At 32.2% G+C, this 15,707-nt stretch overlaps 1 long non-coding RNA gene and 1 pseudogene across 1 annotated transcript; both read right to left on the bottom strand.

Annotated features, from left to right (window-relative positions):
• Positions 1 to 228: 228 nt before the first annotated feature.
• Positions 229 to 14,649, bottom strand: LOC120189775. The gene is made up of 4 exons (XR_005522554.1): positions 14,454 to 14,649; positions 6,265 to 6,267; positions 470 to 480; positions 229 to 239 (listed from the first exon to the last, which is right to left on the bottom strand). It is a non-coding gene; the product is annotated as an uncharacterized LOC120189775 (long non-coding RNA).
• Positions 12,587 to 14,429, bottom strand: LOC120189774 (annotated as a pseudogene).
• Positions 14,650 to 15,707: the final 1,058 nt, after the last annotated feature.

Genomic DNA, 15,707 nt, shown 5'->3' with positions numbered 1-15,707 from the left:
AAAGTCGAAACCATTGTGGGATTGTAAAAAGAAACCAATTTTTGGTAAAGGAGATGTATTGGCGACCATTCCTTTCGACAAGATTTTAAAACCTAGGAATATTCGAAGAAATCTTTATGATAATATTCAAATATTTCACAAAGAATTTCTTAGTTGGAATAAAGAAATAAAATGGAAGTGTTTGTCGCTGAACATGTAGTCTGAAACAGGTCGTCGAGCTAACGAAGTTAAAAATATCGCTTTATGATAGACAACCCGTATTTGATTTAATTTGTTTCAGTTGTTTTCGATTTTTCATTTTTATTTAATTTCGTTCTTCATTTTGTTTGTTTTAATTTTTAATTTCTTAGGTACCTCGTTATTATGACTTGAATTTTAAGCAATATGGAATCAATAATTGTTCGAACTGAAAGCTAAAAAATGGCGAAAACCTGACCCCAAGGCTTGAAGAGATCGTGTGGCAGCAAACAAAGGAAGAATCTTTTCGAAAAAATAGGGAAGCAGAATTTCAAAATACATTGTTCGAATATTTCAGAAAAAATTGATTTGATTCGAACAGTGCAAAAAAATACACAACAAATTTGAACAGTGTGGTGCAGGAAAAATACAGTGTAGAGAAAAAAATAGATTTGGTTCGAACTGTATAGAAAAGTTCGAACAGAACATTGCAAAAAATATATAGCACATATTTAAATGAGCATAAAAATAGTGCAGAAAATGTGAAACTATTCTAACAGTAAAAAAACAGTACAGTTTTGGTTCGAATAGTAAGAGAACAAAAAGGGGAAAAATAGATAAAATGATAATGCTTGATTTAGTTCTTTTCTTGAGTCTACTTCTTTTAGAATAAAATCTTGGAATTATCTATTCTTTCCTTAATTTTTGTTTTGCAAAAAATTTTAGTATATCTTCTGGTGGCTTCTCGATCGGACATTCTGCTCTACAGCAGTTCATCTCAACGCAGTCGCGGCCACGGTCGCCACTAGATCGGCAAGTATTCCTTTTTTCTCTCTTTTTCTTTATATTTTAATTTATGTTTGCAGACAAAATGGTTTAAGTGAGGGGGATTGCATGTTGAATTCGCCTTGTTTGTGGAATGATTGAACTTAAGAAATTTTGATCTTGATATGTTGAGTTTTTTGTTTCCTATTCTTGTAGTTATTTGATTACTTTAATCTTTTCTGATGAATTCTTTAACTTTTCTTTGAGTTGAACATTGGGTGTATGATCGTTAATTGGCATAGCTAGTGAATATTTCATGAAATTTTTTATATTCCATGGTTTACTGGTTGAATTGATGTTAGATTTAATACATTAAACCTATTTTTGTGAGCTTTGAGCCTAGTTGAGCATACATGTTTCGTTCTTGCTCTTTGTTTCTTTGTGTGTGCCGAGCTTTTTTTGCATTCTAGAACATGTGGTTTGATGCTAGTTGAGACTACATGCATGAATTTGATGTGTTTGAATGATATAGGAAATTAGGATTAACCTTTCACTACCTAAAAAGCCTACCCTTTTGTTTATCCCTTAGTGAACCATGTTTGAGTCGATTTTCCCTTTTGTTTGGTTTTCACCTCATCTAATTCAACGCAAAGCCTTTTCTTTTATATCCCCTCTTTTTCATACCCTTGTCGAGACTCGAGATCATTCTTGTTCCAAAAAAAAAAAGAAAATTTTATGTTCGAAAAAAAAAAAAGAAATTCTTCTCGTTGAAAAAAAAAGAAAAAAAGAAATTTCGAAATAAAGAAGAAAAAGAAGTGAACAATGTATTGTTTTGAACAGTGAAAATAAAAGAAAAATATACCATTTGTTCGAATGAAAAGAAAAAAGAAGGAAAAATTGGTTGTTTCAATTGCCTTTCATCTATTCTTTTTCCTTGTTCTATTTTTTGAGCTTCATGTTAATTCGTGGATTGTTTTGAATCTCTTTGAACTTTTGTCTTGGCAACTTAAACCATTTCTTTTCGGCCTTTTTCCCTTCCCATACCTTAGCCATGTTACAACCCGATTCAAAGACCTCTTGACTTTTGCATCTTATTCAATTAAAGTAGTGAAGATTGAATTTAATCACAAGCTTATGGTAATGCTTTAACTTATTTTGGCTTGAGCTTTTCTTTGTCCTTAAACACTTCGAGTGGAATGAGTGAATCCCTTGTGAGGGTATTGAGTTTTGCATCATGAGATTAATGAGCTATTGGAATGTTTTGTTTTGCCTTAAATTATTTCCTAGCTTTGCCACTTGCTTGATTGTTTCCTTATTTCAATTAATTGCTTGATTTTGGTTCATTGGAAGATTAATGCATGATGTGAATTAGAGAATGACAACTTATAATTTTGGCATGTTGACTGAGAAATGCTTGAGGACAAGCATTGGACAAGTGAAGCAGAATTTGACTAGTTTTTATTTTGTGCTACTTTTTATGCTTAAATGTTCCTTGTTTATTCATCTTTACTGCTGATTTGGACATTTTTACATGATTTCTGTGTAGGCCAATGACTTTTGGAAAACGTGCTTAAAATGCATGGAAACTGCATTTTTTGTTATGGAATCAAGGTTGGAACAGTGGGTATGAATTTGGGCATGAAATGCTAACGTGACAATGAGTCAGCAACTTCTAGAAGGTCCAGTCAACAAATTCTAGAAGATAGATGGACGGCTGGAGCATTTCAAGCATTTTAAATTCAAGTTTAGGAATTATCTTTCAAGGATTTATCTTTTTGTACTTCCTTAGGATTATTTTTAACATTTCTAAGGTTTTTGAAGGCTATAAATACCTCCTAGGGTTAGCGTAAACATTGATCATTCGAATCTTAAAGTTCTTCATTTTTGTTTTTATAAGACTTCTTCCTTTTTCTTTTACTCGCATTTCTTTATTTTTACTTTAAAGCTTTTATTTTAATGCTAATTATGACTATTGTCTTGCTTCGCTAATTTTCTTTTAAGCCGAGAGCTAAAGCGATGATTCAATTCCAACATGAGAATAGAAAAAAAGTACTCAAATATCCTTGCAAATCTCTCTCAGTTTTAGGTTTTCTGACCGTCGTGTATGATAGACGATGCGGTGGCCAGACGACGGCCAGAAGGGCTCAAGGTGGCCAACCCACTGCTGGTCGGGGGTGGGGAGAGCACCTTAAGTTTTTTTTCTAGTTTGGCTGAAAATGATTTGAAAAACAAAATTTGTTGGTATTTATAGAGAAAGTTATAGGTAAAATTATGTTTAACCCCTACAGGTTTTCCATGTTTTTGTAATTTGGTCCCTGAAATGACCAAAACTTATATTTGACCTTTCCTGTGCATACATTGTTATTTTTTGGTTTATTTGTGTTTTAATCCCCCTAACTTACCTGTGTTTTTGCATTTCGGTCACTATATGGACCAAAATTGATATTTCTCCTTTTATTTGTCATTTTTATTTATTTTGGTGAAAATTCTTTTAGGCCCATTTAATTCCAACATGTTTTTACATTTTAATCCCTACATCTTTTTATTTTATTTCGAATTAGCTTTTAAATTTTAATTTATTTTAATTTAGCCATTGTTTATTTTTGATTTAGCTATTAATTTTATTTTCTTGCATTTTTGTTATCGTTATTTTATATTTATGCAATTAGGTCCTTGTATTGATGTTTTTTTTATTTTATGTTGTTTTTACTTTTTTTATTATTTGTTGATTTATTAGTTTAATTAATTTTATGTTGGTTTATTATTTTAATTAATTTTATTATTAAATTTTTTTTTCATAGTTTAACTTATTAGATTTAATTTTAAATTAGATTAATATTTGAATCGAACTTAGAAATTCGGATGACACTCTAGTTTAATTAGGGAGCAATTCGAGTCGAGTATTCGCATAAGATGTTCGATTACTCGAATCGATTGCTCGAGTTTTAGAATTTATTAATAAGTAATATTTTCTAAAAAAACTTTAGGTTTAATAATTTAGATTATAATTAGGTTTAAAATTAGTCCTTAAATTTAGAAATTATTAATTTAGGTCCTTAAGCTTTTAAGTCTTTTAGAACTCGATATTTTAGATCTTTACCTTTTAGTCCCCGAACTTCAATTAGAACTTTAAAATTAACATAATTAAATAGGTTAAATAGAGCCTCCACTTTAGGTTAGTTTTCAAATTAGTCTTTAAATTTAGGGAATAATACAAGTTGACCCTCGCCTAAATGCTCGAGAAACCATCTCGATTATTCGATTCGATAATTTATTAAAATCAAATATGATTAATATTAGAGCCTACATTTTTAGGTTTGAGCTTCTAGGTTCCTTTAATTTCATAATTTAACACCTTAAGCTAGAAAAAAACCTTTAATTTGCCTTAGCTTAATTAGGATTAAATAAAAATTTGTTTGACTGCATTCTATTTTCAAACCTAAGGCAATGTTCACTTATTAGGGAATTAATGGTACATCTCATGCAATTATGCTCAATGAATGACTACGGGTGATTCTCGAAATCGGTTGACATCATTTTCAAAGACCGCATCATGATTTTCTAAAAGCGAGACAATATTCAGTTATTAGACACAATAGTTGATCTCTCGCATTTACGCTTGAGAGCAAATGTTATCGGTCTCAATAAACGAATATTATTTTCAACTTTGCATCCATAATGATTTTCAAATTAAATAAAGATCAAACTCAAAATTTCTGATTATGAATATAAGGTAATCAACTAGGTACCAATTTTTGTGCGCTTATAGGAGTGTTAATCCTTCCCCACGCGTAACTGACTCCCGAACCCGATTTCTGGATTTTTGTAGACCCTCAAACTCGATATTTTGATAAAAGAAAAATATTTTATTAAAATCACCCGATTTTCACGGTATCTCAATCGGCACCTTAAATAATTGGTGGCGACTCCTCACATTTTTAAACATTTTTCAAAGAGAAAATCCCCGAGTTGGTATCGGTCTTTTCCCTGCCCGGGCCAAAAATGGTGTCGACATGTGTTGCAGAGAAAACAACTATGGTGCAGCAACCCACCGACTTGGTTTTGGTCGCAAGACATCGATGAGTCCGTCAGTGGTGGTGGTGAGCCTAACGGAGCTTGGGGTTGGTCGAAAATGACAAAATCGAGGCTTCAACTTAGAACTTCGACAAGGCTTTGAGATGCTATCCACAGCAAACGGTGATGACATTTGACAAACTGATTGAGGGTTTTGGTCGCGACTGGATGGCGAACATGTCAATGACGGCAATAATGATCACAGTGGCCGAATGGAGGTCGAATGGTGAGGGGTGACGATTGAAAGTTGGAAAATTGGGGGATGTTTATTTTAAGGATTTCTCTCTGTTTTCAACTGGGGAAATCAACTTTGGGATTTAAAATCCCAAATAAATAACTTAAAAGATATTTTGTTTATAAAATTATGCAAACAACACCATAGCCTAGTAGCTAGGGCATGGGTGACCATGTTGTAGCACGTGGGTTTGAAACCCCAAGGTTGCAATCCTAAACACATTTTTTTCGCAGACAAATGAAAGAATAATTCCACCTTAAGCCCTTGAGCTTCCTGAAACTTTGAAACTGACCTCAAGTTTTCAAAGTTTCATGAATTGGTCCCCAAAATAGTTAAATAAACTTCAAATTGAAAACAAAAGAAAATTGGGGTGTGAAAAAATTGATGTGAAAAATATTATAAGAACAAAAATAATAAATTAAATCTACTGAAAAGGTAAAAGTAACTCTTAAGCTTAAAAATATTATTAAAAACACTAGGTATGAAATCTAATAAATAAAACTAGGTATGAAATCCATAACTTTCTGTCTACCTCAGCTTGCGGTTATTCCACAAGCTCATCAGCAGCTTTGGCTTTGCTTTAATACACAGGTTAAGCTAACTGAGCCGACATTACGTAGACCTTTTCAAAGCTCGAGTAGTCGTTAAAACCTATTTTAGTTTAGGGTAAACTATACCATTCGTACTGAACTTTACTCTTTTCTTATTTTGTTCATTGTATTTTTTTAATTTATTCACTGAATTTTATAGAATTGAATTTTTTTAGTCACTCAACTATGACATGGATTATTTTATTATTTTTTATATGACATGTCATATTTTTATTCATATTTTAATATCATATATGATTAAAATAAAATACAAATTTAAAAATTCTAAATTATACTCTTAAATTTTAAATCCAAACCCTACATTTTTAAATTATATCTCAAACTCTAAACCCAAATTACAATCCCGCCCACACTCACCCTTGACAGATTCATCCTTCCACCGGTGGATAATGGCTCGTCAACGGCCTCAACGATGGTTCATCGACGGTGGCTCAAATTATAATCCCCACCACACCCTCACTTGACAAATCACCAAATCTTAAAATGGAAATGTATACCACGTGGCTGTTGTGTTCCAAGTAGTATAGTATAGAACACCTTTCATAGCATTCCTTACTCGCCGGCCGATAACAAATGTTGAATGACAGATTTAACGGAAGAAGAAGAAGGTGTTGTCATTGAGGGTGAGGACTTTAATTGGTGTTTAGGAAGAAGAAGGCGATGTCATTGAGGGTGAGGATCTTAATTTGAGGTTAAAGATTTAGGATATAATTTGGGAATTTAGGGTTTGCGTATAATTTAATATTTTTAAATTTTTTTATTATAATCTTATATAATACTAAAATATTAATAACAATATGACATGGCATATAAAAATAATAAAATAATTCATATCATCATTGAGTGACTAAAAATGCAATCTATAAAGTTCAGTGAATAAATTAAAAAAAAATTAAAAATACAATGAATGAAATAAGAGAGTAAAATACAGTGATGAATGGTGTAATTTACCCTTTAGTTTATTAACTTCTTCGAGCAATGGTAATGTACATTACATTAATAAGGAAAGAAAAATATTTTAAACTTTATAACCAATATTATTAAAAATGATAATTATAAACTTAAAACATAAATAGTAAACGAAAATATAAAATATAAAAAAGTAGACAACCCTATAACAAAATAAATTTAAATTTAGGTGCCATAGCTTTTACAGTAACTCTCTAATATTTTTTTATGTGTTGAAGTGATGGCCTAATGTATGCTTTTTTTTCTTTTGCTTGATTTTTTTCTATTTAAATATATGAATAAGCATAGTTCTTGTTTTGATTTCTTTCTTGTAGTATATTCTTAAAATATTTTTGCTTATTTGGCTTTAATAGTACATTTTTGTCTATTGTTATGATAGTGTGACATTTTGTGTTGCATTCATCATAGTACACCTTCTTATCAGAAAATGTCGACTGTCTCATATTGTTAGATTCTCTTTTTGTGGTAGTTTTTAATACATTTAGAACCATTCGCGGAGTAATCTATTATATTAGTTCCCTCAATCTCCACGTCTACGTCAATATTATGTCTAATTTTGAATAGGGACAAGGAGATTATTAATAATAGCTAAGTTTATTTTTTAAAATGAAATAAGTATTCAAAGGAAGATTTTGATTTTATTTTCTTCACACCCTTTTGGTTTTCATATTGAAATTGATTTTGTTATATTTTACTTTTTTTTTTCAATAAAAACTAAGTTTCTTGTTAAAAAAATATCAATTAAACATATATTCAACAATCAAGCTGTCGTTCAATACGCCACAAATATTAATACCAGGCATTAATAAGAGTGCTATTTCAGACTTCAATCATTTTTATATAGGAACAGCCTTTGGTTTGCTCGATTATCTAATAGAGAATGAAAGCGACGTGCTTATTATCCAAGCGGAGTACACTATGCTTATCGGCTATATATAATGATCGACGTGCTTCATGCCCGACAACCCAAAAAATAGCATGCTTCATGCATTTCCCCTAGAGAAAATTATGTTATTTCTTCCTCCTTTTATATCCCCTTTCTCTTTGACATTAGGGTATAAAAAATAAAATCACAATTCCCTTTGCCAAATACTTCTCTCTCTGTTTTTAAATTATTTTTTTGTCAGTCTTCTTCCTTCTCTCTTGTGTTCAGCCTCTTTAACAGGGAGTTTATAAAAATTTTCTGAGTGAGCATACATATTTAACAATATAAAATTTTTAAATAGGGTAGACGCAAATAAGTAATTAATTGAAGAAATTCGGATTTCAAGGTATGCATTTGAAAAGCTCTTGATCCATCTCTGGTCATGAAAGAAACTATCACAACCGAGTTACCCTTAAAGATCGTTATTTAGATCCCAGTTATTAAGCTTGATTAAGTTTTCTTGCATTCGATCAACCATCCTAATCATGAATCAAGAACTTTTCTCTTTTATCCTTCTTTGTTTATTTCCCTTTTCTCTAGTGTAATACGCAGGTCTTATTTGGCGGAAAAATTGTTTGAATAATGTGTTGAAAAAAATTAGCTATACAGCGTGTATGAAAAATTATTTTTTCAAATAGGGTGTTTATTATAGTGTTTATTGGAATTCGTATGGAACACATTATTTCATATTTCATACATGCACTATAACAGGAATGGGTGGTGTTATAAAAATTATCGGATGGTCCAAGCGACTTCTAGAATAATTTTCTTTACATCCTACATGACTAAATATTTTTCCTACACATTATTAGAATAATTTTGCCCTTAATTGGCTAAGATTTTTTTGGAAAAGTGCGATTATAGAGCTAAGTTCTTAAAGTCAATGGCATCTTTTGTGTTGCAAAGGAGGGGACGAACCTACCGACTAATGTTGACTGCAAAGGTAAATCGTATTGAATTTTTACGAAGAAATTTAAATTTAAATCTTAGAGACAATATTATATCACAAGACAAATAAAAAAGATGATAGTAACTTTTAGTATATAAAACTACTTATAACTCCGGTAACTTTAAATTAAAGGTAATTATTTGTTTTAACATGTTCAAGTTCATAATTTTCAGATTATAATAATAATAGTGTCAATGAAACTAAGAACTAATAGAATATATATCTTGTAAAAGGTATTAGATAAGATTCAAATCTAAATCCCAACATTTGTCAACTCGTTTGCGAACTGTGTGACCTCTATTAGACTAGGCCTCCGAGTGGGAAAGGGAAACAGTAGTTTTTGTCACGACAGAATTCAGTTTCCTCGTCAACTTGTAGTATAAAACGTTAAACTCGCTCGATTCTCGGCGAATTTTCGTTAGTGCTCACTCGTTCCAATTTATTTATTTTTCTTTCGCTAGCCAAAGATGCTTCAAGTGATATTGACGTTTTCTATTTTCAATTTTGTTTAGGAGATGTGTATGTTTTAATATTTGAAATTGTTTTTATGAGCTAAAATCAAAGTTTTCAATTTGAAAGGCTACTGCATGTCTATTTTATTAGTCTATAACATTTTATACATTCCAAGAGAAATTTATCATTTTGTTTAATTTTTATGTAGAATTTATAACGATTAGGACAACGAATGAGGTAATATATCCTTTTATCTTTTGTAATTTAAATAATGATCGCACGATCAATCGATGGATTTTGGTAAACATTGTTGAGCTCTCGCTCGATGAATCTAAACTGTTTTTTTAGATACGATGTTAACATTTTTGTTTTGTTTCAGACCTTTTTCAGCGTAGTGTTTTGCTTTATATCTCAAAGTCGGGTTTCTAATTTTCACTCTTCTATTTTAGCTTTGATGATTTATTCCATTAGATTTGGGTAGAGACCCAAAACCTGTGAAAGAATGATCATTGGCTGATATTTGAAAAAAAAAAGAAAGAGTGAATCATTGTGAGGAACAAGAAAGAGGTTTGGTCTATTATGGATAGTCCATTCTCATTTCCAGACTCAATTAGGAGTATTTATAGTGCGTATGTCAGTCACTGGGTCATCATTGTAACGTCCCGAATTTTGAGTTATTAGTTTCTGATTGGCCCAAGTGTGCTTTGGATGAACAAAGTAGGTCTTTAGGAAACTTAAAGCCAAGTTTGGTTTAGTTTGGGCTTGAATGAAGTCCAAATGACCATAAAAAAGTATTTTTGATTTAAGACCAAAGAATGAGGGGTCAAAGAGGTAATTAACCATTTTATTGTTGCGAAGGTTGAGTTCCCTTTAATTTGGAGGATGTCAATGACTAAGAAAGGGACAAAACATGCATCATTCTTCTTCTCATTTGCTTCATTCTTTTGCCTTCTTCATCGCCTCCTTTCTTTCATCATTTTCTCCTTGTAAGTTGCACAATGTGAGAGTTTTATTTTCCAACATCTTTAGTCCGAATTTGTGAAGGTAATAATCATAATATCCTCCCTTAGAGCTCTTATTCAAGATCTCAACCTCGAGGTTTGACCATGGTAGCCATGGTGGCCATGGTGGGGGTTCTAGTGGGGTTTGAGTTTTAAGGCTTGTAATTAGAGAAAAAAGTGAGAGAGATATCTAAGAGAAAACTCAAGGAGAATCTTGTACTTAGTTAAACATTGGGTTGTTTCTAGCGAATTAGGTCTAAGGAAACACACTTTTAACTTATCTATACCACTTGTAGGTAATTCTACGAGTTTGAGTTGCTTGTATGAATTCATAGAGTATGTGTGTATATTTTTATTGGACATGGTTTTGAATGTCTTTGATGTTAGTAAATCATGAGAAATGATCTATTGTGATTCCATTAACTCTCAAAAGCTTTAAATAACATTTCAGGACCTTAAGGTGGCTTAAAAGATGAGTTGGGTGAATTTTTCATGGGAAACGGGGTATTTATGGGTTTTGAGTATGAATACCGGATGAACAATATCGATATTGTTATTTAGGTAGCTAAAACAAGGTGTTTTGGTTGTGTAGTATCGATACTTTGTTCATATAGTATTGATATTGTTCTTCAGGTATCCATATCAAAGGTAGGGTATCAGTACCATCGCTAAGTTACAAATTTCAATAGCTAGATTTGGCATCAGTGCCTAAGAAGTATCGATACCACAAAGAATAAGTACTAATACTCTAAATGCAAGTATCAATATTTCGTATAATTTTTCTAACATTGAATGTAAATTAGGTATCAATACTTAGGGGTGGAATTGATACCATAAAAGGATAGTACCAATACTTCACATGGGGTATAGATACAACATGGCTTATCCAAAATATCGAATGTAAAAATATCTATATTATAGCACTTAGGGGTGGAAAAGAAGCTTTATTTTGAGTTAAAGACTCAAGAAGGGGTTAAGGATCACCATAACTTCTCAATAAAGCTTACAAGTGAAAACATTGAATAATTTTGTGATAACATAATAACGTTATGAAGTAATATTCCATAAAACTTATGTCTTTGTTTGATGTTCAGGAAACGATGAAAACACTCGAGTTACTTGTAAGTATACAATGATTTTTTTATTTGTTAGAAAATATTTGAATATATCCAAGTTAATGTCGAGGTACTTAAATTACTATTTAGGCGAATGTGTCCTCAGTACTCACAAGGAGTAAGTCATCGGGGTGTACATTTCCTATGCTTTATGACCTTGGATCTAACCCTAGGTACCTCACATGAAGTACCTTAGGTAGGCTAGAGGGGTTCGAGTCACAAGATGCTAAGTGACCCTCCCAGTACACCATGATGCCTACCCATGTTTATGTGTTTAATGTTCTCGTTTGTTTATGATTATACATGTTAATATGTTCATGTGATGAACACATGAAGTATAATAGAGTTATTTGTGTGGCACTAAGCTTGTGTGTTCATCATTCAAAATATATTTTTGTGTGCAGGTTCTTAGCAAGATCATCGTGGAGTTTATCACTAATTCGTGTTTCATATTCACCAGTTGTAGAATACATCTTAGATATTTTTAGTGGGAATGTATTATTCATTTACCTTAACTGTATTTGAGTTGTAACTCTATTTTGATGTATTTATTATTATCACTATTTTGGGATGTATTATTGGGAACTCCCCACTTTTGTAAACTTACTATACTCGTATTTTTAAATTGTGATTTAAAAGATTAATACGAATAAAGTATTTCAAAAAAAATGGTTAGCCACTTAGATGGTTCCTTGTTATGCCTTGATTCCTCAAGCTTTGGGTCGAATTAGATTAGGGTGTTACATATAGTAGTATCAGAGTGTTAGGTTCAGTCTTTCTTAGGACCCGCAGTTAGAGTCAATAAGTGTCAGTAGTACGTGCTTCTAGGGTGCGTTTGGTTCACGGAATATAAGATTACCAGTGGGAATTGGATTACCGGAATGTAACATTACCTAACACATTACTGGGAATGTTACATTACTGTGTTTGGTTTGTTTGGCAATAATGTAAGATTACAGTGTTTGGTTGAAGGAATAAAAGATTACTGGAATGTATATTTTACCAAATTGACCTTGTTCTATATTTTTTAACAAGTGAAATTCTAATTATTTGAATAAAAATCATTTATATAAAAATTCATCGATAATATATTTAAATAAAAATTATTTATATAAAAATTCATATCATAGTTGTTTGTATTGCCATTCCTGCATTATATCCATTGATCATACAGAGAGTAGATGTTATAAACATTCAATGCAATTGTGGCAGGATCATAGATATTACAAATTGAAAAGAAATAAATGCACTAAGAATTTATAACAGTTATCCATTGTCATACAGTATGCATGTCTAATTGTAGGAAAAATCCTAGGCGAATGAAAATTTATAGCAAGTACTGAACATTTGCAAAGAAATATGAGCCTTTTATATAACTTATAATATAGGACAACAAGGATACATTTACAACCAAGTGACTATTATCATAATACACCACATTACAAACTAAATACTAGCATAACCCAACGATTGTATATGTCGACTGGTTAGAGAACAGAAGGTCTCATACTTAAACCATATGTATACATAACGTTTTAACTTCATTACATTCATATGATTCACCTCACAAGTTTCTCTTTTACATTTTTTCCCATCATCGAATTGGGGGCAGCATCACCGGCCTTTCTTAGATTACAAAGCAATACATCACGCCCTGTCAAAACTATTTTGAAAAAGATATCTACTTATTTTGAAAGATTATCCAACCCTTGTGACCATGGTAATGTATTAGGGACAGTTAAGTCTAACAAATGCTTGGAAGAACCAGAGAAAGCAGCAGCAAAGACACTGCATATATATGTAGTTGCCACCTTAGCTCCATACATAGCTCACATCAACACCTTTCCTTTTGAAGAGTTCTTAACTTTTGGCAAGTTTAGTGATTCCAAAAGGTTGTCCAAGATTGGCCGACAAGTTTCAATTCTGGGGTTTTTAGAGCTAATGTTCTCTTTTCAGTTATCAAGTGAGGAAGAGGCCCGTGTGAACTGCTCTGGGGAGTAGGACTCCAACTTATGCAAGACATACTGAAGCATGAGATGGCCTTGGATAAGCCGTGTAAGCTCAGAGGTAAAAGCATTACTGATATCAAGAAGCTTCACACTGATATCCAGGTATACATCCATCCATTTTTCATCCCAATCAGTCACAGGGAGATCAAGCTCAGTTATCAGGTTCTTTATGTCACAATGAATCTCATAAAGTAACTCCATTGTCAATTTCATCCATGACAAGCTGAGGATGTCACCCTTATCTTTAGGCACAATTTTTTTTAGCCTCTCTGATAAGGTGGCCTCAAAAGTGTTCAATAAAGAAAGAAGTATTGGAGACAACTGAGAACCCTTAGGCGATATCATACGGAAATGATTTTCAAAATGGAAGAAATGGCGATTTGGTTCCTGAGGACGACTCATCTTGACGTATTTAACTACAAAAAATAAAAGAACAAATTCAATCATCAGAACTCAAACTCAAATAACATTAATAATTCCATGGGTTATAATAGACAAAAACACCCAGAAGTTTCTATAAATATTCATCTTTATAATTACAAGAATAGAAGCCTTAAAGCCTTAATCTCCATAACAACAACAAACTATTAGTTCCAGGACACATCACACAACAACAAAAGCATTCCTCTGAAAACCTCCCTCTCATTTCTAATGAGAAGGAAAATTAAGTTGAACATTTCTTTGAAACTATACCCAGTAGATCTAACCACCAAAATACCTCATAAACATCAAATTTCATTACCAATTAGATAAGCCAAATTTTTTGGATTAAAAAAAATGATTGACCGCGGCAAAGACCAATTATTTTACACCAAAATCATGACAATATATGCAAAAGATCTGGTGAAACAGTAAAATAAGGAGACATGTTCAAAAACAATCAAGTCAAAGTAGCAAGTGAAGATCTCCTTCATTTCCTTCAAGGTCATCTAAGAAAAAACTGAAACACACATATTTAAAAATAATTCTTTAACGTCCAAAGTCAAAAACACATAAACTAAAGCCAGTTCTAATAAAACTATCAAAAAGATATCCGCAAACAAAACTGAAAGTAAATAAACCAATTATATATGTAACCTTACCCTGTATTAGATCCTTAAATCCGAACAGAAGTAAAAACTCTCGACAGATTGATGGTGCTTTGTTAGGAACTTAATATTAAAAAATAACAACCTAAAACTAAGAATCCTCAACTATAAAATTTTCTCGGAAGAAATTGTGTTTCTTCCGAAACAAACAAATATGGGAGAATTAAAAAGATCTAAAGAAAAAGAAGCAAAAAAGGATCAGAAACAAATCATAACCCTAACAACCTTCCTCTCATAATATAATAAAAGAATTTATGTTTCTTCAGAATCGAAAAAAGAACATATAATTGAAACGATCTACAGAAAAGTAAACACAAAGGAAATGAAAAGAGAGAATTCCACCTGACGTATTAGTATTTCGTAATCGGGAAATTTCTATGAAATCTTCAAACGCGTACTGGGTTCGGTCTTCCTGTTGAAATCCCCCTTGGAGACAGATAGTTCTCGACTTCAATGGAAATCAAAGACGATGGCCCATATTTTGGCATCCCCTTCAACCATATAAAGATGAGAACACAAAGGCGAATCTTTTAACACCAAAATACTACCAATGGAAGCAGGGGATGGGCGACGGAAGGAGGACAAAAATCACGCACGGCGGTAATTTCAGAGAATCTCGATAGCCAGAACAAAATGGGGAGAAGGTTATTTTAGAAAATGAGACGGGAATAATGAAATACCTAAGAGAGAAGATGGATAGATATTCCCGGGAAAACAGTAAATAAAATCACTATTGGTATTAATTCATTCCTGACACTTGGTAATGTGAATCCATCCAAACATGGGTATATTACTCAAGAAAAAAAACATTCCTCCCAGGAATGAATTATAACTTGAACCAAACAAGGCCCTAGAGTGTTAAAGGTACTTGAATATATATAATGGTGATAATAACATCCATTTCTTTATTGAATTTCAAAGAAACTATGGTTGATAATTTTGTTATTAGCCATAAGGGTAAAGATGATAATTGTGCCTCTTTTGCTGGAGACATTTGCGATAAGTTTGTTTTGGACACCGAGTAGTATGGAGTCCCAGGGGATGTGGTGGTCGAAGAGGTGACCTTATTTAAGGATATAATAAAAGTACTGGCACTAACTACCCTACATGTTCTTCATGTACTACTAGTTTCGTCTACATTTGTACCCAAAGAGTCCCTAATAGAGAGGCTATGTCATTAAAAAACCATGAATTTCTTCGGGTATAGAGACGATAACACAATCTTCATTGACCAATAGCTTCGAGAGAATCTCCCCACTCTACATAAGTTGTATCTTACCCTTGAGGGTAAGCTCTAGTGCGTCACCACTCTGCTGAAGGTGATGCAATTGATTGG

Source organism: Hibiscus syriacus, unplaced genomic scaffold, assembly GCF_006381635.1.
Source record: "Hibiscus syriacus cultivar Baekdansim isolate YM2019G1 unplaced genomic scaffold, ASM638163v2 tig00116959_pilon, whole genome shotgun sequence".
NCBI classification, from domain to species: Eukaryota; Viridiplantae; Streptophyta; class Magnoliopsida; order Malvales; family Malvaceae; genus Hibiscus; species Hibiscus syriacus.
The sequence above is the reverse complement of the archived record's forward strand: the minus strand, read 5'-3'. Positions and strand labels throughout refer to the sequence as shown.